Source organism: Amblyomma maculatum, chromosome 9 (assembly GCF_055883805.1).
Source record: "Amblyomma maculatum isolate TAMU_Amacu chromosome 9, ASM5588380v1, whole genome shotgun sequence".
In the NCBI taxonomy this organism is placed as follows: Eukaryota; Metazoa; Arthropoda; class Arachnida; order Ixodida; family Ixodidae; genus Amblyomma; species Amblyomma maculatum.
In genome coordinates, this window is record NC_139352.1 from 54,763,937 (window position 1) to 54,790,198 (window position 26,262).

Genomic DNA, 26,262 nt, shown 5'->3' on the forward strand with positions numbered 1-26,262 from the left:
TTTCCTCAAAATAGGCGGAGGACCGATCACAGTAGTTAGTGCTCATATTGAGCCTAAACTTATTGTTTCTCTCACTTTTTACATCTCCTGGATAACTTTATTGGGCCACAATAGTTTAAAGGATAAATATGTGGTAGAGCATCCGCCTCGCTTTCGGGAGGTACTAGGTTCAATCTCTGGTGCCGCCGGGTACCAACCGCTTTTCAATAGGTACTGGCTTGCCCCCTGCCTGGTGCTTAGCTCTTTAGGGTGAAATGCTTGAAAACCGTCAAAAAAGTGAGGAGGTGAAGACGGAACAAGCGTAATGCGAGCGCCTGCTTTGAAATGAAGATCTTGCTTATGTATTTAGTGATACTGCAGAGCCACTTAATTCTATTCAGGAGGAACAGAGATACAAGTAAAAAAAAAGGGCCAAAACCCGCAGATACGTAGAGATACGTGCAAAAAGGATTTGATAGGCTCAAGAAAAGTATTGCATTTTCTCCCAGAAAAAAACGCCCGAACGTAAAGGAACTGCGAAGCAACACCAACTCTACGCAGTTTAGTATTTTAAGCATCAGAAGCCGCGACCGCGAGAAACGTGACATCGCATCTAATCAGTAATAAGAAGTGTTTGCTAAAGCAAACAGGTGTCCCGTTTCAATGTGGTACGCTTGAATAAATTCTCTTGCCGTCTCACACGCATTTCTGTCTTACTATACGTTTAAATAAAGTGAGAATTAACGAGATGCTTTGGTTAATTGTGCCAGTGCTTGTATCACAATTGACTTTCCTAATTAAGGCTTCCCTCAAAATGTAAATATCTGAGCTGCACCACTTTGGTAAAACCCCCTGGCCGCGAACTTGTTACACAAGGTGCATCATGCGCCATGTGGCAATAACTGGAACACCGTTCCATGTACTCTGTACAGTGTTTCACCCTATTTGATGGCTTCTCTGCTCGACATGACTGCCCGACAGTGTTGTCCAACTTGCTTGGTGGTTTAGCTATTCGATGGGTTCACTGCTCGAAGTCGCTGCCCGGCAGGAGTGTCCAACTTGGTTGATTTTCGCGACTGCTGATTGACGTCACTGCCTAACAGGAAAGCCAGACGTGCTTGGCAGTTAAGTGGAATAACTCTGCACTTTTGTGGTTTGCTAGGGACACTGATACTAATAAAATCTCAGGCAATAATTAACTGCATTACAAGAGCTCTTCTACTTGTAAGACAAACGTTACAACGGTCGGCATTACTTGGATATTGAAGGTATAGTGTTTAGTGTTCACGTGACCACATATCTGCTCAGGATTGTCTTACGCTAGCTGCTGCTGAATACTTGCAATCACAGGAAACAAACGTGCCGGGGTTCATAAAAAGTATAATGAAATTAAAATTATGTTTTTCAAAGTTTTTATGCTTTGAATTTTCATACGCTAAAACTTAGTACCTGCAAACATTGGCTTTCCATTCCTAGCATTTTGACAGTTCGTGCTCTGCTTTTCCAATAGTTACTTTTTCAAATATTTGAATTCATTATTGTAATACATATTTTAAAATATCTTAATCAGCACTATCAAGCATTGGGTTTTAATTGTGAGTATTTTGACATCTTTAAACCAACTTTCACAACTTTTTAACTTGTTTATTTCATCAAACCGTTACAGTGATTTAATTAACACTCTGTTACCGATCACACGCCAATCAACCATATTTCACTGGAACCATAAATAACTACTATACGATTTTTTTTTATTCAGCCCCGATTATTTCTAACACGCGGTGCCACCATCTACAGCTACTACAACGACGCCGACGACGTTTCAGCTGAACGAGCTAAGCTGTCTCTTAATAACCTGTTTTTGCTACTACGCTATCGCGTTGCGGCTCATTGGGTCGAAAAAGCGTCACCGTCACCGTTCAGGTTACCGCAATCCAAAATTAAGAAAAACGCTGGGACATATACGAGCGTGGTTAAGTATCAAAGTTCTGATGCAACCATTATTTGTACATGCAGTTGCAAGTGGGTGTCATATAATTTCGCTTCCCTCTTAACATCCATCTGCTGGTCAAGTAGGGGACTTGTTTGTAACGGCGATTCCAATCAAAGACATATTCCTTCAATAAAAAAAGCATAAAATTATAAGAACAAAAATACTGTTGGCAGAAAGGGCTCAATATTGCTTGTAGGCTCTTTGTAACGCTACTAGACGGGGTTGCATTACAACACAGCACAGTAGGGGACTTGTTTGTAACGGCGATTCCAATCAAAGACATATTCCTTCAATAAAAAAAGCATAAAATTATAAGAACAAAAATACTGTTGGCAGAAAGGGCTCAATATTGCTTGTAGGCTCTTTGTAACGCTACTAGACGGGGTTGCATTACAACACAGCACCGTATTTCAGTATTATGACACTCACTTGTCTCCTTTAGCCATATAGAGAGCTCGCACTTTTAAAATAACGGCGTTTCAAAAGCGAGAGACTGTTGCTTTTTCAGGATGATGACCATCATCTAAATAAGGAAGTAATTACCTGAATACTAGTTCCGCCATCGATTTCAGGCAACACAAGCTGACATTCATTTAGGAGCCTTTTCTCTTTGGCGACTTTCATCTAATAAGTTTCGCAAGGAATTCGCAATAAACAGGGAAACAATGGAATGCCGGTCTGAGCTGCTTTTGTTACTGTTATTGCGCCAGAATGTCGTTTCTCGCTCTTGTGCAAAGTCGAGGACGACGCAATTAAATCAGTAGGTTTTGTATTGTGCTTTCCGGATTCGTTAGTCTCCCGCCTTAGTCTTTCGACATTCACTGATGCAACTTTGCGATAGCAAAATCACTTTGCCCTGCGTGCTTGGAGCAGTGGCTGTTCCAATAGGACAATTAGTGGATAACATAAGCCAGCGAAAGTCTGTTGGTTCCAAAGAATAAAAAATAGTGAGATTGAGCACCCTTTCGCGATAAAAAACTCTCTGAAGAACAAGGCAGATCTGTGTATTTTGTTTTCTTTGTATTCGTTCCAAATTTTTTTTCGCACTCTAAGCCTACGTAATGTTCTAAAGGTATATTGATATTGTCTCTCCAAATAGTGCAATATACGAAACGTTTCTGTTTGTAATTGAACGATACTGAGCGACGCTGCTTAAGGGACGGTTGTGCGGCAACATTATGTGTTTTAGGTGCATTTTCTTATAATTAAGTTCTGCCTGACTTTTGTTTCGGTGGGCTATAGGGGTATGTTTCTTCTCTAGTTGCGGAAAATGTTCGCGCACTTTGCCCCATTCTCGAGCAATTTAGCAGTAAATGGCGGCGCTGTATTTAAAATTTGGTCAACGGGCGATAGTGAACAGGTTGCCTATGTTATGTGTCTGCATAACTAGTATATCGTAAATGTTAAAGAACGTCTACCACCCTACCACCCATGTAGGCACAAATTATTTTTTACTTAATAGGGCGAGAGATTTAACTACGAAGTCATGTTGACTAGCCCCAGATTTAATGCCGTTATTGAGACGTTTGACAACTACGTATGCTACCTCCTGATAACAGATTAAGGCAAAGCCAAATTTTTTATTACTTCTGTGAAACCCATACCCACCTTGCAGGCCTAATGTTTCTCGGCGCATTGTTTAAAAGAACTCTGTTTCAGTAACTAGAGTAAATTCCGGCCCCGAGAAGTGTAGACCAAAGAATCATACGACAGAGAGAGAGAGAGAGAGGAGGGGGGGGGGTGGAGATATATTGCTGACTTCCACTGTACAACGCTACTCTCGGGCAGGACATTCCACTTCTGTAGTCATGCGGTGAGAGAAATGAGAAAACGTAACGTTAGGATGCATTCAGGCATTCCAGTACCTGACAGCTCTGAACAGCGCAACGCGGAGGATAACGCTCGTGCTTCAACCTACAAAATGCACGTTATGAGTTACGCATGCCCTCTCCCTAGGGACCAAGAGTGGTGAGAGCACATAACTCGCGGAATTCCACCTCTTTCGCAACGCATCTCCCATCACTCGTGGTGCACTGGCTTTGAACAAGGGCATAAAGGCACCAAAACGGTAAAGTAAAGTGGTTAACTGCTGTAACATATCACTGTTTTCCATCTTTCCTCTCGGCGGACTTGATGTCCCCGATATGCAATGCGTCCTATCCCGTTCTCGCCAGCTCCGGAATGTTCCGCAGTGCAGCTGTTCCACTGCAACGTACATAAAGAACGGGCTGCATAGGAACCTGGTAAGTTTGCTGTTGTTTGTATCCGGTATATTGCCACGTGGTAGTGGCGGCATTCCTGCGATTGGGGATAATAGTTAGATGCTTCAGAAAAATGATAGTTTTGAAGCTAATAGCAGCACACGATGGGCTGAACTACATGCTTCTCGAAGTAGAAAATCCTTATCATTAGGACTTCCTGAGTGCAAAAATTACCAATACTAACAAGATATGACTTGAGAAGCCGCTTAAAAAACCTCGAGCAGCCTAAGTGCAGTTGTGAGCGGATACGAATACTCCCAATAAATACTGACATCTCTAATCTAAAAGGTGCTGGTTAATTGAGTGTTTCAGCAGAATATTTTACCGATACATTATTGAAAAATCTTTTCGGCAATGCTCACCTGCTAAAAAAAAGCATCGATTCAATGCTTAAGGAGAAAACAAGGAAATGTGAACAAAAAAGAGGGTTAACACAGAGTCCATCGGCCTGCCTAAAATAGATTTAGGTGCACAACTTTGAGATGTGCGTCCCGCCGCTGCTCTGTGCTACCCCTCTGTCAGGATGCACTTCATTTTCAAGCACTGCAAGCAGCACAATGAGACAATATGTACAGAAGTAGTGGCAACATAGCTCTTTTCCAAAACCGCGGTGGTGACACCGCAGGCACACCCATGCACGTCTCCTGGGGCGCATTCTGTTACACCATATGAATCGATTTACTTTGTTCCGTTGCCATTGGTCACTTTTTATCGACGTCATAGACACGGCTTTTAAACCTATTATAGGAAGAGACCCCTTCGTCTTGTTGTTGACCAGGTCACACCATTGTTTGCGTGTCGCAGCCAACAGTGGGACGCGGTGTGAGTGAATTCTTTTTACCTCCTTGATTTTTCATTCTATGATGTTTTGTTTTTCATTTGGTTAATTTCATACTTACATTGTAGTCAAGGGTTCGACGAAGGTTCGTCTGGTCAGGCATGGTAGTTGAGTAAGAAAGAGTTGCAGTCACTGACCAAGTCAACATGAAATACTGCAATACAACATGAAATACAAGTCAACATGCAAAACACCAAAAAAAAGCAATACCATCGCCATTCGCTTCTGACGTAATTGGACACATATGAGAGAGGGCGATTTCTTGTAAGCTTGAATAAATGAGCTTGTAATAAAATTCCTCCAGAATTTCGCTTACCAAACAGCCGCGTTGCCGTAGCGATTGATCATATCTTCTCATTATGAACATTTTTTGTAGCCTAAAGCTACACTATGAGGGTCAGAGCCGAGTTTCGCGCCAGTGTGCGCCGCCCATTATGCGCATGCGCGAGACCACTCGCACCAATGTATTCTTTCTTAAAAAACGTTCGCGCTTTTTCTTCGGCTACGCTGCCTCCCTTCGAGAAGAAGCATCGTCCCGATGCTAAACCCGAACTGAATTAACAACTGCGCACAAGTACACAGAATTTCGGAAGGTTTTGCATGCAGATAATGAATGTAGTTAGAAGAAACAATGAAGGGTTCTCTGCGATCACTGGCATTGTTGCTTAAGTCGCAATGTCAGGACGTGAGGAACGAAATGGTGGCTGTTGCGTTACGCAAGGCAGCACCTCGAAATTCACCTAATCGACGAACAACTGTGTACGGCCCGAAGTACTACTTCATGAGTTCTTGAGGATTTTGAAGATAAGGATTTCTTTCTTTTTTTTTTTTTTTTGCACCGAGAGCTACACTACGTTAATCAGAGCCTAGTTCGACGTCGTCAGCTGGAGCCAGAACTGAGCATGCGCCGTTACCATGGCCACCAGCTGTGCTGCTGCGCGGGTGCTCCGGTCTTAAGAATACGGTGAGCGCCTGTACTGCGCGCGGCATCTTCGCCGGCTGCGAGAAGCTGCTTCGGACTATAAAGAAATCGTTGCTTGACGTGAAGAGGCCCGTCCTCGTAAGAATGAAGCTCAAACGGCTAAACGTGCTTCGCCGATGTCTCAAGAGCGGGTAGAACGTCTCGTCAAGCGGCAACGTCAAGACGCGTAGCCACAGATGCTTCGAGCCGATGCCTAACCCTTACGGGAACAAGAATAAAGTCGGGAAGAATCTCAGGACACAACTGATGACAGTGCACGGCGTTCAGCTGGCAGCAAGCGTATCGGCAGCGAGACAGTGCAAATGTGACTTCGTAAAGTATGAGTGTGGTTCTGTGTGTTCCATGTGCTAAAGGCTGTGGTGTTTGCGGGACGTGACAACGGTGAGTTCAACCATGTATCCATCTTTGGAGCTAGCTTTCTTTGAATGGTCTGCCGAAACGCTCCAACCAGCTTGTGTTTGCGACACGTGTAATCGTGCTCTTGCTAAACAACTGATTGCCATTTACAGTGTTAGCCATGGCTATAAGTACTCGCTGGAGCTGACCGGTGTACCAGTGCTTAACGATGCCGTCAAATTGTAGCTCTAAGTACTCGCTGAAGCCGACCGGGGTGCCAGTGCTTAACGATGCCGTCAAATTGTAGCTCTAAGTACTCGCTGAAGCCGACCGGTGTGCCAGTGCTTAACGATTTCGTCGAATGGTAGCTCTAAGTGCTCGCTGAAACCGACCGATGTACCAGTGCTTAACGATGTCGTCGAATGGTAGCTCTAAGTATTCGCTCAAGCCGACCGGTGTACCAGTGCTTAACGATGTCGCCGAATGGTAGCTCTAAGTACTCGCTGAAGCCGACCGGGGTGCCAGTGCTTAACGATGCCGTCAAATTGTAGCTCTAAGTACTCGCTGATGCCGACCGGGGTGCCAGTGCTTAACGATGTCGTCGAATGGTAGCTCTAAGTACTCGCTGAAGCCGACCGGGGTGCCAGTGCTTAACGATTTCGTCGAATGGTAGCTCTAAGTGCTCGCTGAAACCGACCGATGTACCAGTGCTTAACGATGTCGTCGAATGGTAGCTCTAAGTCTTCGCTCAAGCCGACCGGTGTACCAGTGCTTAACGATGTCGTCGAATGGTAGCTCTAAGTACTCGCTGAAACCGACCGATGTGCCAGTGCTTAACGATTTCGTCGAATGGTAGCTCTAAGTACTCGCTGAAACCGACCGATGTGCCAGTGCTTAACGATTTCGTCGAATGGTAGCTCTAAGTGCTCGCTGAAACCGACCGATGTACCAGTGCTTAACGATGTCGTCGAATGGTAGCTCTAAGTACTCGCTGAAGCCGACCGGTGTGCCAGTGCTTAACGATTTCGTCGAATGGTAGCTCTAAGTGCTCGCTGAAACCGACCGATGTACCAGTGCTTAACGATGTCGTCGAATGGTAGCTCTAAGTATTCGCTCAAGCCGACCGGTGTACCAGTGCTTAACGATGTCGTCGAATGGTAGCTCTAAGTACTCGCTGAAACCGACCGATGTACCAGTGCTTAACGATGTCGTCGAATGGTAGCTCTAAGTATTCGCTCAAGCCGACCGGTGTACCAGTGCTTAACGATGTCGTCGAATGGTAGCTCTAAGTACTCGCTGAAGCCGACCAGGGTGCCAGTGCTTAACGATGCCGTCAAATTGTAGCTCTAAGTACTCGCTGAAGCCGACCGGTGTGCCAGTGCTTAACGATTTCGTCGAATGGTAGCTCTAAGTGCTCGCTGAAACCGACCGATGTACCAGTGCTTAACGATGTCGTCGAATGGTAGCTCTAAGTCTTCGCTCAAGCCGACCGGTGTACCAGTGCTTAACGATGTCGTCGAATGGTAGCTCTAAGTACTCGCTGAAGCCGACCGGGGTGCCAGTGCTTAACGATGCCGTCAAATTGTAGCTCTAAGTACTCGCTGAAGCCGACCGGTGTGCCAGTGCTTAACGATTTCGTCGAATGGTAGCTCTAAGTGCTCGCTGAAACCGACCGATGTACCAGTGCTTAACGATGTCGTCGAATGGTAGCTCTAAGTATTCGCTCAAGCCGACCGGTGTACCAGTGCTTAACGATGTCGTCGAATGGTAGCTCTAAGTACTCGCTGAAGCCGACCGGGGTGCCAGTGCTTAACGATGCCGTCAAATTGTAGCTCTAAGTACTCGCTGATGCCGACCGGGGTGCCAGTGCTTAACGATGCCGTCGAGTTGTAGCTCTAAGTACTCGCTGAAGCCGACCGGTGTACCAGTGTTTAACGATGTCTGCGAATGGTAGCTCTAAGTACTCGCTGAAGCCGACCGGTGTACAGGCGCCCAAATCTTTAACTGGCGTGCGCGAGCGGCGACTTTTCTGTGCGTCAGCGCCCTATGACGGAGCGAAGTTGGAAACATGATGAGGCTAAGCGCATGCTCACAAAGCACGCTCAGCTGCGCGCGTCGTCTGCCAGGCTGTTCCTTCTTAAGGACGTCACCCCTCCTTATCCCGTTTCGACGAGCAGCCATTTTTCTTTCCTCTCTTGGCTGCTGCGACGGTGTTCTTCGGAACGTAAAATACGAGCAAAACCATTCGCCTACTCACGTTGGCTGCTCGTCGAAACGCGATAAGGAGGGGTGACGTCCTTAAGAAGGAACAGCCTGGCAGACGACGCGTCCAGCTGCTGAGCGTGCTTTGTGAGCATGCGCTTAGCCTCATCCTGTTTCCAACTTCGCTCCGTCATATGGCGCTGACGCACAGAAAAGTCGCCGCTCGCGCACGCCAGTTAAAGATTTGGGCGCCTGTACCAGTGCTTAACGATGTCGTCGAATGGTAGCTCTAAGTACTCGCTGAGGCCGACTGGTCTACCAGTGCTTAACGATGTCGTCAAATGGTAACTCTCGCTACGTATATCCTGGCTTAGCTGAGCTAAGCTACCGCCAGTTATTTTCAACAATTTTTCATGCTTCATTCAAACGTTTCCTCCCCAAGTAGTAGATTGGGCTGCTTGTGTTTTGGAAAGGATGTGTCCCATTTGACGCACAAAGTTCGAAGTGGTGTCAAATGAACTGGTGTATTCCGGAAGATAAAATTAATAACTGAAATAAAGCCCGACATATGTGTGGCATTCGCACCGATAGACATTCCGCGCACAAATTGTGCATTCTGAGTAGCTTAAGATAGTTATTACGATGGTTATTATTATTAAAAGGTATATAAAGTTTACTTTCTGATATAATGAATACATATACCGGATATAAAGGAGGTGCATAGAAGGGGTATATTTCACAATGGTAGCGAAAACTCCAATAACTAGATGGCGCTTCTTCCAGCTCAGGTAGCTAAAGCTGTTAAGCCAAATACTAAGGCAGTGTTGGCGGATTTTTCTTTTTCAACAAAGTTTTCCTGCTTATATATTATCTCTCTGTCTCTTTCGTCCACCCGAAACCTCTTACCCCAAATTAACGAACACTGGGTTGTGGAGCAGAAAAACAGGGCAGCAAAATTTAAAACGCATTTTCGCATGTGGCGGTGTCATTTTATCCATGGTATCAGTGTCTGCAAAACAGACCTGTTGGATACAACATACTGTAAGTACAGTGTTTTTATGAACCTCTATGAACACGACTGTCGGATAATGTGGGTTGAGTCCAGAATATGTCATTAACTAAGATGCACAGTTATAGTAAAACTATATTTTAGTCACTAAGATAACTTTAAATACAATGAAATTAATAACTAACTAAATAGACCCGGTGATATGTATCACAGTTACTTACAACTAACGTTGCCGACAACCATTCCTGCCTGCAACAGCGCTGTCAATGTCATTGGCGATACTAACCAATTTTAAAGGCGAATAAAACAAGGATAAACAATAAAGGCAGCTGTAATTTATTCAGAGAAAAATGTAGGCTTCTTTACGCTGATACAAATCAAAACAAGTGTTGTCTGTATGACGCTGTGGCATAGTTATAAATCGTCGTATATTCATCAAAGCTCACTGCTTTAGGACTGTCAGAAATCGGTACGGCTTTGTTAGTTGGGGATGAGTGCGGTTAACACTCGGAGCAAGAAACGCGGGGACGTGTGGAAGGACGGTCGTTAACTTGCGCCACCTCCGTTTTCTTCCGTGGCCCTCCTCTCCCCCCTTTACTAGCACCTCATATATTTATTTTATTGCATGCCGGAACTAATTCTAGGGGTTCCAAAAAGCCAACCAATTTTTCTCTTTGTTCTCTGTTGAGTGGCTCATGGCCACAACGATGTTTTTGTGCCCTCCCACGCACGTCGCCACCTGTATACGGAGTCATCGGTGCCGCACATCCGGGTCTTTTTAGATTGCCCTTATGCAGGGCCCTTCCAGCTGTCAATGCGAGGTAATTGCAATAATTGCATTATAACTCAGTTGTCGTCTTCAAGATGGTGGCGCACGATCAGTGCTCCGGCAAGCCGGATCCGGAGCCGCCCGTATATAGAGGGGGAGAGAGGAAAACCACTACAGAGAGGAATTGGGAAACCTACGCAGGGAGAGACAGTTCAACTTAGTCTTAGTTTGTTTTGTTCACGGTCCTGGCTTCGTTGTGCCAAACCCCTGGGGCGGTATAAGAAGTGGGATATTGTTTTTTTTTGTTTTTGTTTTAAGCCTGGAATGGGTTTCGTGGATTGTCAGCCCCAGCGTCTTTGTTCCAGAAACTTGGAAAAAGCCATGAAAAATGCGGGAGTGGGCAGAGCCGTCTAGACTAAAGGCAAGTAAGTAAAAGTTTAGTTAGTGGTTGAATCTTGCTTGTGGTGCAAGACGCGTCAAACTGTTCTGTTCAGATGCTGAGTCTCTGGTCGAACTTTAGGCGATCGGGCACGCCGACCGCGGTTTTTGTGACCTTCTTGGAGTTTAAAAATGCTGTGCAAATACGGGTATAATGTATTCGATCTTCTTCGACAAAACAGTCGCTTGCCTTCTGTTCTCACAATCACCACAACCTCCGAGTACGACCTTAATATTCACTTGAGACGCTTCAAGCAGATACCATTTAGTAGCAATGAAAGCACACAGTATGGCGCCACCATCGGCTAAAACCTGAATTTTCAGATCAATTTAAAACAAATTACTCGTTTTTAACCGTGCGTTCTTACCTGTTCTGGCTGTAGACTGTCCTTTTAAGTTGGCGGTACAAGGACAATACAAGGAACAGGGAACATGATTATATGGACGGCTTCATGAGAGGCGAAGTAAACAAAGAATAACTTAGATGAATATTTAGGGAGGATTTTGGACACTTGCTAGGTTTGGTCGGGGAGACGACAGTACACAAATTCTGACCTCCATTTCTTCGGGCGCATAGATCTTTCAGTATACCGACTGTCACATCTATTCAGCTGCCGGCCACGTATTTTTGCTTCCCGCATGTCCCGGAAAGGCCGATGCCGACCGCTTCCAAAGCGCCGGAGCGCTTATCGACAGCAGGCCGCTGGTTGCAGACGTCATATCCAGTACTACCGCGCTCAATATAATTTGCAAGCACCGAGCGTGTGGCCCCAGTATTTTCCTGCAAATCATGGGGCGGGGGGAGCCGACAAACGGCTCGCCTGAAAACTAAGTGGAAATGATTGTGATGTTCCAGCAGCCAGGTGTGTCAGCTGCGTTGTCTGCTCACCGAAATCTGTTTTCGCCATTTATCGCAGGAGCCTATGTGTACAGCTTTGCAGAGGCGGTGTTTCTTGCTGGGGCCAATGTTTCTGCCGGGGAAATCAGGTTTTTACAAATTGAAAGAAGCAAAATCAAATGCGACATTCGCCTAGGAATTCACGCTCAAGCGCCGGCAATGCGATAACGCTATATCACCGCCGAGATCAGACGGCGCAGGGGAGAAGACTGAGTGCTGGAAGTGCAAAATCCTTTCCTTTTCGTTTTCAAGCGCGTCGCTTGTCGGCCCCACCATGCCTCCGGGAAGCGCTGCATGCGGCCGCGCTGCGGGGAGTTGTAAGTTATATTAAGTGGGACGCAATAGATGCATTCGATTTTTTTTCCCGAACAGTACGGGACTACTTTCTGACCTCTGTCCGGCGTTTGGTATTCTTCGGGCAGCACAAAAGCCGCGCCCACCAGAAAAGCTTTTGGGCCGGCGGTCATTTTCAGTTAGACTCCAAACCCCATCTTGGTACTTTTAAATTCCTTAATACGATATCGTGCTCTAAACAATGACGTAATCTCTCTGCGCACGTGTACGACGTTTGAATTTTGCGTCTCGCTTTCTTGTCTTGAATTTCACTACATTCGGAAGCGTCCAGAGCCCCGAGTATACGAATTGTTTGTTCGTGCTGCTCAGAAGATCATCTGTTTTGCAATCTTTTTAGCGCACAGGGCGCTCGAAATGAAATAATAATTGGTTCACAAGAAGGGCAAGGCGCAGTATCTGTCACACTTGTGTCTGTGGACACCTGAACCACGCCATAAGAGAAGGGAGGAAGGTGGGAGTTAAAGTGAAAGGAGAAAGAGGAGCCGTAGTGGAGGGCTTCGGAGTTATTTCGACCACCTGGGGATCTTTAACGTGCGCTGACATCGCACAGCACACGGACGCCACTTCGCTTCGCCTCCATCGAAACGCCGCAGCCGAGGTCGGACTCGAACCTGAGTATTCCGGACAGTAGCCGGGCGTCTTACCACTGTACCACCACGGCGGGGCAAACGCTCGAAGTGAAACGAAAGCGTTTTTAAGAGTATTAACAACAAGCGTTAGCTGCTCCAGCACAAAGCGTTTCTCTTGCATATTCGGGTCTCTGGACGCTTCCGTGTATAGTGAAATGCACGAAAAAAAAAAGCGAAGATGCAAGATTGAAACGACTTAGAGCTGCATATTTTGTCATTGTTTAACCCACGATATTAGGAAGGAAAGCGAAAAGTACACAGAAAGCGCTCGGAATATAATTCAAAGCGCCCGCCAGCCTAGGAGGTATACTAGTGGACGGTGCTTCTCGGCTGCCTGACGAAAATTGAACGACAGACAGCTGTTAGCTAGCAGTCCGGACAATTCATGACTGATACTTGACTGTATCTAATGTAGTGTAGATTACCTATAAGTTCGGCAAGTTCTCGAGTATTTTAGCGCAACTTTTTTAGAGTTCTTAGCAATACTAGCCGCATGATTTTGCTAGCCCTCCTCCTTTCTTCATGAACTTGAAGTGCTATAGAAAAGGTGGTGACGCGCGAGTCGTACAGGTTGTTCAGTGAAATGACGTCACGGCAACGCAGTTTCACTGCTGGCTGTCGCCAGTGAGAAAGTGGCGCATGTCGCCCATGTGGCCGTGGAAATTCCTCCCCTCGAGGCTGTTGTAACTCCTCGGTCTTCACAGAGAGCAGATGTGTACGCACACACTGCTCTGCGCCGCCTGACTTACCGTAAAGCATCTTGTCCTTACCTCCACGCATCAGCTGTGTTCAGTATCAAGCGTACTTCCTCGCTGTTGGACAAATTTGCGTAAAAATTCATAAAAAGTATAGCAGGGGTAAGCAGTGCTTGCGCACCTACATCGCATTTAATCAAATAATTAGATCGGTTATAATTATTTTCTTCGAAACCTAGGTAATCGAAATTTAGGTACTTTAAGATTATCGATGACAGCGCAGCCGTATCTCGAAGTAGAAAGGAATATAGCAACGGTACATTACCAGTACTCATTTACGCATAGAAACGTGTATCCTAAATTGTTTAGGATAAGCATAGTTCTTCAATAAGGCTTTATGGCAGTCAAGAGTTTCACCCCTCTAAGGTAGCGCTCTATACATTGTCCAAAGCGGCCTCACACTGGCGCTGACACCAATCGTGGGCGGTGTGTTTGCCGACGGCGGAGCGGGCGGCCGTCTATACAACGTACAAACTGATCCTCTGCGAAGTTTGTTCGTGGCGCTGTTTCTTGGCGTTTTAACTGGCATAGTGTCGAAGTATGCAAATGCACAATTTTGTAAATACATTAGTTTCTGCAAGCGATACTATCGTCTTTGTATTTGAAGGTCGTCGTTTAGGCTACAGGAGCAACCTTTCTGTTCCCCGTTTAACGCGAAACTACGAGAGAATTTGAGACGCGTCATCCCCTGGAATTGGTGCGTTCTCATTTTAATCCTTCAATGTGCGTCTTCGTGGAAAATATTTAGACTTCTAGGCACGATATATTCGGAGTGAATGGGGAACGTCTACCTCTGCAGCGTCAGCTGCAAAAGTGTAATCTGGAGCATCTGGGGCTTACATTCGCATGCACGCGTCGCCTATACAAACACGTCGTCATGGCCATGGCCGCTGCCGTTGTACTGCCGCCGCATAAATTCTGCATTAGTTGTGAGGTGGTTATAATAATAAAGGGAACAGTCTGCTTGTCGCTGACGTACGAGCGAGTGCACTGCGGTAATGTGCGAGTCGAGTCGCTTCGGTTACTCGAATTCATTATCCCTGTGCTCCAGCTGGAGGTGCGGTATCGATCGCGGCCCATATACTCAATTGCATAGTTAGCTGTCTTGCAACCATAATGAAGGAACAGGTAATGGGTGTATTTATTAAGCCGGAGTGCTCTTGCGCCTCACAATATTGCGCCTCGCATCTGCATCCATTACCTCTCTTGTAGGAATTTGAAACTCACCGTACACAACTACAGTAAAAAAATATATATTTCTTTCGTTCTTACCGTAAGGAAGGGCCCTAAATTAATTGTGAACAGAAGAGAGCAGGTCACGGGAGCGTTTGCAAACTTTCGGAGTGGCGCAGGCATCGCAACCGCTGCGCCCTTCGCTATCGCATGCGGCGCGGTTTCCCAATAGGTGTGGGAGCACACAATCTAGTTTTGCCGCGCTGACTCTATTGCGTACCTCATTTATTCGGGCACATTTGTCTGCAATGATTGCAGCCACGAACTAGGGATTAAGTGTTGTTCTAGTTGTCGTTTGATGTTGTGTCATCTTGTCTTTATGGTCCCCTGCCAAAAAAAAATTGACCTCGGCCGACAGCGGCAGATATGCTTTTCTTTCTTGATCGCCATACAGGTTCTTACTATAGAGCTGTAGATGAGCACACGGTTCTCTGTGCTTGTAAACGGGCGCTATAGCGTTTCTTTTGGAAGCTTTACGAGGCCTTCTTATATCTTGGATTGCTGTCACCAGTGTATTATATATTGGGAACAATTTTTTTTATTCCTTTTATTCCGGATAATGAGCTCACGTTTTTTATCTGTGCTAATGTACACTGCAGATGACATCAGCATCATCATCAGATTGACTATACCCACTGCAGGGCGAAGGCCTCTCCCATATTTCTCCAATTAACCCGTCTCTGTGCTAGCTGCATCCACTTGACCCCTGCGAACTTCTTAACCTTATCCGCCCACCTAACTTTCTGCCGCCCCCTGCTACGCTTTCCTTTCCTTGGAATCCAGTTTGTTATCCTAAGCGGCCATCGGTTATCCTCTCTTTGCACTACATGTCCTGCCCATGCCTATTTTTTCGAATTCTACTAGAATGTCAGTTATTTCTCTGACCCACTCTGCGCGCTTCTTATCTCTTAACGTTACCCCTACCCTCTGATCTTGGGAGGGAGATCCCAAGCTTACTCGGGGCTAATAATTTGCAATTTAATAAATCGCTGAGCACAATGCTGTAAGGCGTACCTAACCACGCCTATATTTATTACGGTGCTCCAAATATAGGGTCAGGTGGAGTTAGTGGTACCATGCTGTAGCTTATTCAGTTTACAATTAGTGGAACCTACTGACGAAAATGGAATACATATCCCCGCCAATATGTGCAACAAATAAGTGAAAGGTGGACCAGTGACAGAGTTACCTGCTGGACAATTGTCGCTCCCGAAACCGAATATACTGTGCTTCTAAAAGGCCATCGAGCACCTGAAGGCCGCGCTTGGTCGAAACCAGTGTAAAATTTTGCGCGTTCATTGCAACACTCTCAAAACCCCGTTTATAAAGTTCCACACCGCCTAGTCCTTAGTCCTCAGTGTTTGCCGCGTGATAGCCATAGTTTCTTATGCGCCACGAACCTTCATATAACTAACTAGTCCTCAGTGTACCGCAGGATCACTCGACGTGCTGTCACACTTGTGTTCAGCTCGAGCGAGTGCCTGCAAGCCAGGCGCCCAACCCATGTGCCGTACGGATATGGTGAGTGCCGTCTAACGCACTCAAAAAGGAAAAATCCATAAAGAAGTAACAAGGGCGTAGCATATTTCCTAGCACCACCTCTTGTAGGACCACCGCATTCAGTTCAAGATCTCGGATACATTTGCACCGCCGGCAAGAGGGAACACCTATTAACAGCAACGGAAGACTAGCAAACGTGCGAAGCTCTAACATTTATTATAAGTTTGACCGAGGTTTTATTCTCTATAACTGCTAACATCAAAACGCCGGCTGTAGCGGGTAATATCTCCCGCGCCACTAACTGCATGACATAAATACGATTTCAGGAGAGATTATGAACGTGTGGTCACTAGTATAGCATTCCTTATATTTCACAGTGAAAATCTATAATAGGGCTTAGACGTACGTGGTGCCCTTACAAGGGAGTGCGCTAGACGACATACTCCCTTTTTATTCTCTCGTAAAATAAATTGTGTCTAAAGGGTGCGTTCTAAGCTTGACTGCACATTGGTTTGATGTGACTTGTATGTTTAGGTCAATGAGCACATCACTAATTCCTGCCATGTTTTACTACCGCATTATTTGCGTTGCAATGATACACACTCCAGCCAAACGATCACGTGTGAAGTATGCGCTATGGCTCTTCCGACAGCGCCTTCACCACTTAAGTGCGAAGCTAATTGCAAATGCGAATCTTCTGTGCGTACAGTGCCTGGCATTTTCAAGCAAATTCATAAATGTTTGCTATTATAAGGCGGGCATGACAGCAAGAATTGGAGCTGCAGCCGTATTACACGCTGCAGGGGCGTCCCACCACTCCCAACCAATCGATCGATGGTGGCGCCCCAGTGGCCGCTCTGGTCCCTGAAACAATTTTGAAGGGAGCTCATGTTCATAACCATTTATGTCATAGCTTATTGACCAACAACATTACTGAAAGGCTCTGGTTAAACTAATGGAAATGCCGTGAGCTGTGGAAAGGAAAGTGATATGTGTAACTTGAAGAGTAAAGACAGCTGAGTGGTGTTAGGTACATAGGTAGCGACATTTTAGTCAAAATTATGAAGAGAAAATGGGCATGGGCAGGACACGAAGGCGTCATTACCGTTTATTTATTTATTGCTATTTCAAAGGCCCCATTTAAGGGGTATTACACGAGGGAGTGGTTGCTGCACTTAACCGTTGTAAGTTAAGTGTAGAACACTTGATTTAAGAGACACGAAACGCTACAGATGGCGTCTGCTAGTTAAATGCATTAGATTATGGCATTGAGAGAGTACGGTGATGGCGTAAGCACCGCTGACATAGGATCTTCGGACTGGAAGAATACGGGTAATGTTATTGCTAGTTAGCGTAGTGAGGAGTCCGTTGATGATATGGCATATTCGCGGACGTGTTTGCAAGCATTTCGCCGTTTTGCGTTTCTCGTCGTTGTTAATCAAGACTTGGTCGCCCTCTTCACTTTTCCATATGCAGAGTAGCATGCCCAATCTATAGATCGCTCCTCTTTTTGTAATAAACCTGTAGTTACGTCCTCTACAGCACATGAAATCAGGATGTGTTTTTTAGTGCGTAGCACTACTAGCCGCAATCACGGATTACGCTGATGTTTGTCCGAAGCCGCCCACTATCTTTTCGTGAACTTGAAATGGAGAATGAGAAGGTGGCTACGTGCACGTTTCGCGGCTTAGCATTGAGGAGGGGATGCTGCCGCAGAGTTGTATTAGAAGTCGCTCTCTCTCTCTCCTTCCATCCATCTCTCCATGAACTTTAGGAGGAGGAAGGGAAAGTGGAGACGCCCGCATCACGCGAGTTAACACTGATGGGGCGGAGCGACCGCATGGAGTAAGACAGTGAGAAAGGGGGCTTGTCGGTTGCTGACGTGGCGGCCGTCGCTTGGGCACATGGAGGAAGAATCTTCCTCCATGCTTGGGCAGCGTTGCACAAGCGTGTGTGCTTTTGCTTCGCGTCGCAATGAATGAAGCTGGGCGATCTGGCACTGCTGCGCAGGTTCGCCGTGCTCGACGTGCTCAAGTGCAACTGTTACGAAGGCAGAACCGGAAAGCCGGAGGCCCATAAATCGACAGTTAAGTTCGCGGTCTTCTCCCAGAAACGAAGTGTTCACCGCAGGTCCACTGACATGGGGGATATTCTGAAGGTGCAGCTATGGTCAAGTGGCAGCTTGAAGCGAGTTTATTGATGAAGGTCGCGCAGGCGGTCGCTCTTTGGAAGAGGAATGCAAACGGAACACATGGAAACGGGCGACGCCGTCGGTTAGCGGTCCGGTCCGATTTAAGGAAAAGTCGCGCTTCGACCGTTCCGCGAAGGAGGCAACCAGAGCAGTTAAAAAGCACAGCGTAAGCGCAGTGGTTGTAGGTTCGGCGCTAACTGCTCTCTCTCTCTCTCTCGGTTATAGGAGAAAGGGCGCTGAGGCTTTAAATCGCGGCGAAACACGGGCTGGGAAGAATGCGCGGCAGAGGAGCTGCTGTCGGTATCTTCTCGGGAAGACGCCTGGACATACGTCACTTTGAAACCGCCGGCCGCGCGCATCGACCAAGGGCAGCGATCGAAATGTTTGTGCCTTATGTTTGTGTGTCGTGTGTTCTGGAAGTGCAACCGTCGGCGCTGTTTGTTTTTGTTACTCCTGGCCACCTCTTGCGTGAGCTGAGGGAAGATATTGGAGAGAGTGCAAATCGCAGAGGTGTGTAGTAATGCATGAAAGGTATAACGGGGATAAGCGGTGCTACGCACCTACTTCGTGTTTGAACAACTATTCAAATCGGCGATTATTTTTTTAATTATTCTTGCCTGGCACAAACTGTTGAGTCTTTAATAGTTTTTGATTAAAGAAGCACTCGTCGAAGATAATAAAACTTGCTATTCAGACACATTTTGTCGTGTGTGTATGTCCTTACATATCACAGGAAATGTGTATTTTTTATTGATGTTGGGCCACAAGTATTTTATTCGGGAGGAGAGCCCTATACCCCGCGAATTGCTTGAATTAAGATCTGCTTTAAGAATGATACCAAGGGCAGGTTCTTAATTTTTAGGCTGCTTTCACGTCGCTCATTCTCAGCTGTATAGACGGCGTTGACGTCGTATACGCTATACCGAAGAACTTGCGTCTTCAGTCACTGGGTCAACGATATTATTATCCAGGAGCCTGTGTAAGAGACTGCTCTCAATTCAATGACAGTATTGACGTGTCAGCCATGATGAATGCACTCGTGGGCTACAGGTAGTGTGTCTGAACACAAGCTGCTAATTTGACTTACAAGCTGGAAAGCGTAGAGAAGGAAAGGCGGGTTCCCTTCGAAAGAAAAAACCCTTTTATCAATTCTTTCAGGAGAAAAGTGGTGTCTTATTACATCTCATATTAAAAAAAAAAAATGCCTTCACGCTGTTCCGTAAACATCTTTTATGCTAGGGGACGCCTGTGTTTAAGGATAGGTGGTCCATTGAGAAAAGCACGCATGAAAATTTGCAACATTTCATAGCATGCATATAGAAATTTCTGATTCAAGTCCTTCCTGCAAATAAAACCTACATACGAAAGAGAGCCTCAAAATTGCTTCCTCCGCTGAAACGTAAAGTGTTTGAAGCGTTCGTGTTCACAATAACACTAACCCTTGCTGAGGTGATACGTACTTTGCGCTCGCTCATAAAGAGTCTTCGTCGACCAAAGGCATCTATCTTTCATAAGGGTTTCCGCCATGGAAAACGAGCTTGCATTTTAAGTTTTCTTTCTCTATTATCATTCCTTCTGTTTCTTCTTATTTACGAACAACGAGTCAGCATATTGTTGCCTGCCTTTTTTATGACGAAATATTTTTCCGCACCCTTAAATATGCTAGCACACAAAATGCACTTTTTAGAATAATAATTTCGCTTCTTTCAAAATTGGCTTCTGCTACATATAATGGAGGAAGCCGAAGTAAAAGATTCTTGTATGCTGCTTGATAGGCCCTGAATCTCCTTGCATCGTTAGCTGAGCATGGCATGTAGTCTACTGATATTTTCACAAACGAGTTTGTGACGGAATCATAGTTTCTGACTCTTATTTAGAGGGAACGCAGTGCTGCCGTCTATGGGAATTTACATGGAGTTCCAGACGACCAGTTCAGCCACCATGGGCGATCAAAGCATCATGGGCCAGAGAGCTACAGAGTGCAGAACTACAACTTTTGGATATAAACTAATGCAAAGATAACCGTTGTTCTACCATAAATAACGTCCTAAGATTCAATATTGTGACTATAAATTGCAAAAAGAGAGAAACGGCATGGCCAGTGTGAAATTTATCCAATATGAGCGATGGCTCTTTCTTCTATTGGCTTAGTTTTATTCAGCACAAATACCAATATTTCGCACTTAATAGGCACACTTTCAAAGAAAGAAACGTTATAAAATATTTATGGTTGTGCAATCACTTAAGAAGGTTTTTAGTGGCATTTCGGGAAACAGAAATCTTTTATTGGCGACGTCTGCTTTTGCGCCTTCGCTACTATGGCTTTCGCGTTCTATGTACGCACCTTGAGATGATGATAACGAAGAAGAAACATCTCAGTAACGCCACTCCACGCACCCGAGAAAAATAGACTGTCACGCATCAAGTAGCACACCGGCCCATGATTCTTAGTGCGCCCATGGTGGCTGAAGTGCAGCGCCCTCAGCTTTCCCTCTAGTTAGTGTAAGAAACTCTGTTGCTGGAATAACCAAAGTAACTTCAAGATTGTAATATAGAGAGATGGGTACTGGTTTTCTCTTCATGAAAAAGAACCATTGCTGTTGCTAACAGTATCATCCTGCAAAAAGTAGCGCCATCACTAGATAGCATATACATCTAATGTGCTCAGTCATTTTTAGTTATCTTTAATTTGGTTCTGTCGTGTGTCTAGTCTAGTTCAGTCGTTCAGTCGTGTCCGACTCTTCGTGACCCTATGGACCATCTCACGCCACGCTTTCCGGTCTCTATCTTCCTAACATCACATAACTTCATCTGCAGTGCCTCGAGGATGCCATCTAACCATCGCGTTCGCTGCCTACCTCTTCTCCGGCGACCCTCAACTTTTCTCAACATCAAATCTTTCTCCAGCGACTCCTCTCTTCTCATCAGATGACCAAAGTAGCTGAGCTTTAACTTTAGAATTTGACCCTCCAATGAGCAGTCAGGGTTTATGGTCGACAATACCGACCGATTTGATCTTCTGGCCGTCCAAGGAACTCTCAAGGGTCTTCGCCAACACAACAATTCAAACGCGTCAATTCTTCGGCGGTCAGCCTTTTTCACAGTCCAACTCTCGCATCCATACATCACAACTGAAAAGACCATAACACGAGTTATACGGATCTTGATTGGCAGACTAATGTCTCTGCTCTTTACTAGGCGGTCAAGGCTAACCATTGCTCTCTTTCCCAGAAGCAGGCGTCTCCTAATTTCATGGCTGCAGTCTCCTTCCGAGGTAATCTTGGAGCCCAAGAAGAGAAAATCTGTCACAGCTTCCACTTCTTGTTCATTGATGCTCCAGGACTTGATAGGGCAAGACGCCATGATCTTTGTCTTTTTAATGTCCAGTTTAAGCCCAAACTTCTCACTCTCTTCTTGTACGCGCATCAGAAGTCTCTTGAGTTCCACTTCACTTTCTGCCATTAAAGTGGTATCATCCGCATATCTAAGGTTGTTGATACGTTTTCCAGCAATCTCCACTCCAGCTGAAGACTCGTCCAGACCGGCCTTCCTCAAGATGCACTCTGTCGTGTGTAGTCATATCTAAATTTATTGAACCAGTTTTAGATAATTGCAATTTTCTTGGTTAATGCTTAGACATTTTAAATTTTCTGAGCCCTGCTTGGCTATCACTAGCTTTCATTAATTTTTTATAACTGTATTTTTTTAGTTACTATTTGTCATTCCTGCTGAATCTTGCTTAGTCGGCTTTTACTTTATTGAGTCAATTTAGACAAGTGAAATTTTAATGCAACATCTCTAGTGAGCTTAAATTTTGATGATTTATGCCTCGTCATTGCTGGCTTTATTGAGCATGTTTTAGTCACTATAATGGCGGTTCAGTAATTTCAGCCCTCTTTATTTTACTGCGCATTGCTTAATTTACTGTAATGTTTCTAAGCTGTTTACAACCAACAGCAACTTGTTGCATAATGTTTGTGAACGTTGATTTCTCTATTTATAATTAGCCAACTTCAAATTGGGGGAGTAATTCTTATTTTAGCAGCGTTGCTTTTTCCGCTTGTTGGTTACTTGCTTCAAAACACTGTAGCACAAAAAACACTAGGGTACGAGAACAGAAAAGAGCAACACGAGCTCTGAATTCCAACAAATTTTGTTCTTCTCAAGCAGAACATTTCTTAGTATCACGTTTGCTCAGTCATGAGTTCTTTTCTCCATCTTTACTAAGTAACTGGATTCAGGTTTATCACGCAGAGTCATTTTTGGTCATTTAAACTTCTTCCTAGAGTTTGGTCACCTGTAATATGTTTTAGTTTGTTTAGCCAAATTTAGTTTCCTTCGGTTATTCTTAGTCACAAATAAATTGCCTGATTCACGCGTTATTATGCTTACGTTAGTAGCGCTGTCCAGTCCTAATGTTCTAAGATTATTTACTTTGGAGACCTATAGCAGACTTATCTAAGCGACTCTTTTTTGGGACATGATCAATCAGAATGTCCCCAGTCATTGTTGGCTTACTCCACATAAATGTACCTATCTACTGGCATTTACTGTTACACCTGTCACCGTTTCTTTCTTCAGAGTTGGACATCTACACACATTACCACCGAAGCTTCAGAAGCACTTCGATGAAAAAAATTTCCAGCAGCATGGCAATCATGATGCTTTCACATCAAAAACGTGACGGACACTTCAGCAAAAGGTAAGCGCCTGCACACTGTTTTTCCTGGGTTATCATTGTTTCGGTCATCTACGAACTTATGATCGGTTGACTTCCTGTTGCCGTTATTTTACCCGTTGCGGCTCTTCGATACTTTGTGCCAGAAAATTCGTACGGGCTAGAAAAACCCGAGGAAGCAGGCACAACTTGTTGCTGCTAGCCTCTTGAAACATGGCACATGCCCATATTGAAGGATTGTCCAAGGTGGTGTGTAATATACACATCCTGTTCAGAGGCTAAAATCGCCCACTTCATACGCCACGTGGAGGACAAGTGTGATAATACTACCACGTGTTCAAAATGAACACCATCCATTCCGGTCTTTAGTGCAACTTTGCCACAGGAGACATCCGAAACGCAGCGCGAAAAAAGCGAAAATTTGCTTTTGACAAAGTTGCCAGCAAAGATGATCTGTTTACCTAAGCCTTAGTTCGGTGGTTGCAGAGTTTTTTATTTGTTTCCAAATTATTGCTACTGCCTACGAATGCGATCTTGACCGGTGGTATGATGAAGTCGCACAAACTACCAACAGCGAGCGCTTGGTGGCTTCAGAGCGGGATTCGACTTGCTCCCATTGCGGATAGTAGGCCAACTGCACTAAAACACAAGAGCCTGCGGGACAGCGAGGTAGGGAAGGGGGGGGGGATTATTACGCGTTGCAGTCGAACGGAATACTTCGAGAAACATTACCCTCATATAGTGCCACAGGTAAGGCAAATGAGTCGTAAACATGTTATTCGCAAATGACGCGCTACCGCACGAGTTGTTCTGCCCATCTCCCAGGGAGAACTGCTGCGTAACACTGGGCCCAGCGGATATGAAGTTCTGCTACTGAGCACCAATTACCTAACGTCCAAGGATGCAAAAATAAAGGAAAGATGCAATGATCACTGTGTAGTGATACGTTTTGGCATTAGGTTTACTTTAGGTATGGGTCTAAAGGCGGAACCCTGATATGCCCTCTGGGCCAATGCTTTAGAATGTAGAGGAGGTGACTTATTAGTTGTTGTTTTTGTTCAGCATAAGTTTTTCAATACGGAAGCAAAACTAGGCACAAAAGCAACAGTGGGTGGGTGCAAAACTCTTCCGATTTGTAAAGAAGTACACAGGCTTCACCCTGTCAATGTTGACCTGCAATAAGCACTCCATTATAAAGCAAGCCTAAAAGGAAAGATGCTACTTAAGAAGAAAATAGCAAAACAAAATGTCTGCATTTATGAGCAAGGAGCTGGCTGCAATCCATGCTGAACTTCAAGCCATCTAATGAGGCGTTCGAGTAGGTCTTGTCCTATGCAGGAAAAGGAGTCATCTTCCGCTTTGCTGCGTGCAATTAATGGGGCGTGCTTGCGAGACATTAATTTCCGGACCTCTGGGACGCGTCCACGTCTGCAGGGACAGCGCAAAGAACTCCCCTAGCACTATGACACCGTGTCTGTTCTCATTGCGATCCACGTGCCTTGCTAAGTGCTCGTTTCTTTCTCCGCGACCAGCCTTGCCGCACGCGACTGGGCAGTAATTGAGTTTCTTTCCACATGGGTGCGCACTGTTCCGCCTACTACGGCAGTCGCGGCGATGGAAATAAGACGCCACGCTGGACCAGGCGGAGTGCCTACAGCATCGGATGAGGACAAAGCACAACTGAAAAAACAGGGTGTAGGTTTTTTGCCAGTTTTTCATACAAAACACTTAACTAGAATGTCTAAATTGATTTTAGAAAAGAAAATATTTTCCTATATTCAAGAACGGTTCTTAAGTGGGTTTTTTTGAAGGACGGCATAGCTGTTATTATATTTGTTTACACGGGAGATGAAGAATACCCGCTGAACTTTCCAAAACAGAAATGTTTTCAGAAGCGAGCAAAATTTTTAATTTAGAAGAGCACAAGCTAGCGAAGGAGCGAAAAGAGTATGTACTATCATTTGCAGCCTACATGAATAAAATGTATGCCGCAGGATCGTTGTAGTAAAATGGACAGTATTCTGCTTAAGAAATAAACATTGCCGCGAGTAATAAACTCTGCCAGTAAATGACAATATTATATGTCAATTTTTTATTATGCGCTTTAGGGTTTGATATTTTTACCTTGTTTTTTCTGTATATTGAATGTGTTAGGTAGAATAAAACCAAGTTGATGTCTAGTGTTCGTGGTGTCCGCTTCTCCTCTGTCCCTGTCTTTAGCGCTAGTTGCCATGTGCATTGAATCTAAATATTTGTCAGCATTCTGCAAAAAGTCTATATTCAAAACAGCACGTAAGCATTCAAGTCGCAGGGGCGGAAACGTTTAATTTTCGCGTTTCAATAATAGTGTGAATATATCTTCCGTATGTTCCCGATGTCCGCTTCATATTATCATGTGCGGCAGCCCGAAACCAAGATTGATATACAATATGACAACTGCTCCCGTCGACCAAATATTGTATATTATTCTGGTATTCTTACTTGCAGAGATACTGCTTTTCATTTCTAATGATAGTTTACCTGAAACAGAGAAAATATTTTTTTCGAAGTGTTGCTGGCTGCGCTTTTTAATTTTTGGAGGATGGGGGGGGGGGGGGGGGGGGGGGGGGGCTATAGTTAATTTGAGGCTGAATGTGAGAATAATGTAATTGTAATTTTGTTCGACTCACAGTTTCTAATTAATTTTCTTTTGGCACCACAACGTTCTTTTTTTGAGCTACTTCTTACATTTCAAATGTTGGTTTTCTGAAATCAGATTCAATGCTTCCGGAAATGCTGCTATTTTTGTTATGGATGAGGCTACCATACAGTGACAGCTGAATGGGAAAACAGGAGATATTTAGTACAGCGTATGAACGCTTTCGCACGATAAACGCCAGCAAATTACAAGACGTTACTCCGTGTGTCGCATGGACGCTTTTAGTTGAGCGAACGAAAACACCCTACAGTTAATCGAAAACACGTATGCAAGTTTAAGTGGCGATATCAACAGTTGAAACAAGAAAGCACACTCATGCTTATTTCTTTTTTTTCCTCAAAAGCCAAAACTAACCAAGTCCCACCGTGTCTTTAGCCAGTTTCTTTGCTCCTGCGTTGAACACTGATCAAGGATAACACATTACAAACTACAGATTATATTCTGTTAAGTTTTGTATTGTTGGTATATATATAGTGTGTGTTGGCGACAACCTCTGTTTACGAAGAAAAGCAAGCGTTT

At 44.9% G+C, this 26,262-nt stretch overlaps 1 long non-coding RNA gene across 1 annotated transcript in view; it reads left to right on the forward strand.

Moving 5' to 3' along the window:
* Positions 1-6,072: 6,072 nt before the first annotated feature.
* Positions 6,073-26,262, forward strand: part of LOC146179079 (uncharacterized) — a 125,546-nt gene continuing 105,356 nt past the window's right edge. The window contains exons 1-3 of the long non-coding RNA XR_014700911.1: positions 6,073-6,434; positions 10,735-10,794; positions 22,949-23,069. This is a non-coding gene — a long non-coding RNA (uncharacterized LOC146179079). The remainder of the gene's footprint in view (positions 6,435-10,734; positions 10,795-22,948; positions 23,070-26,262) is intronic.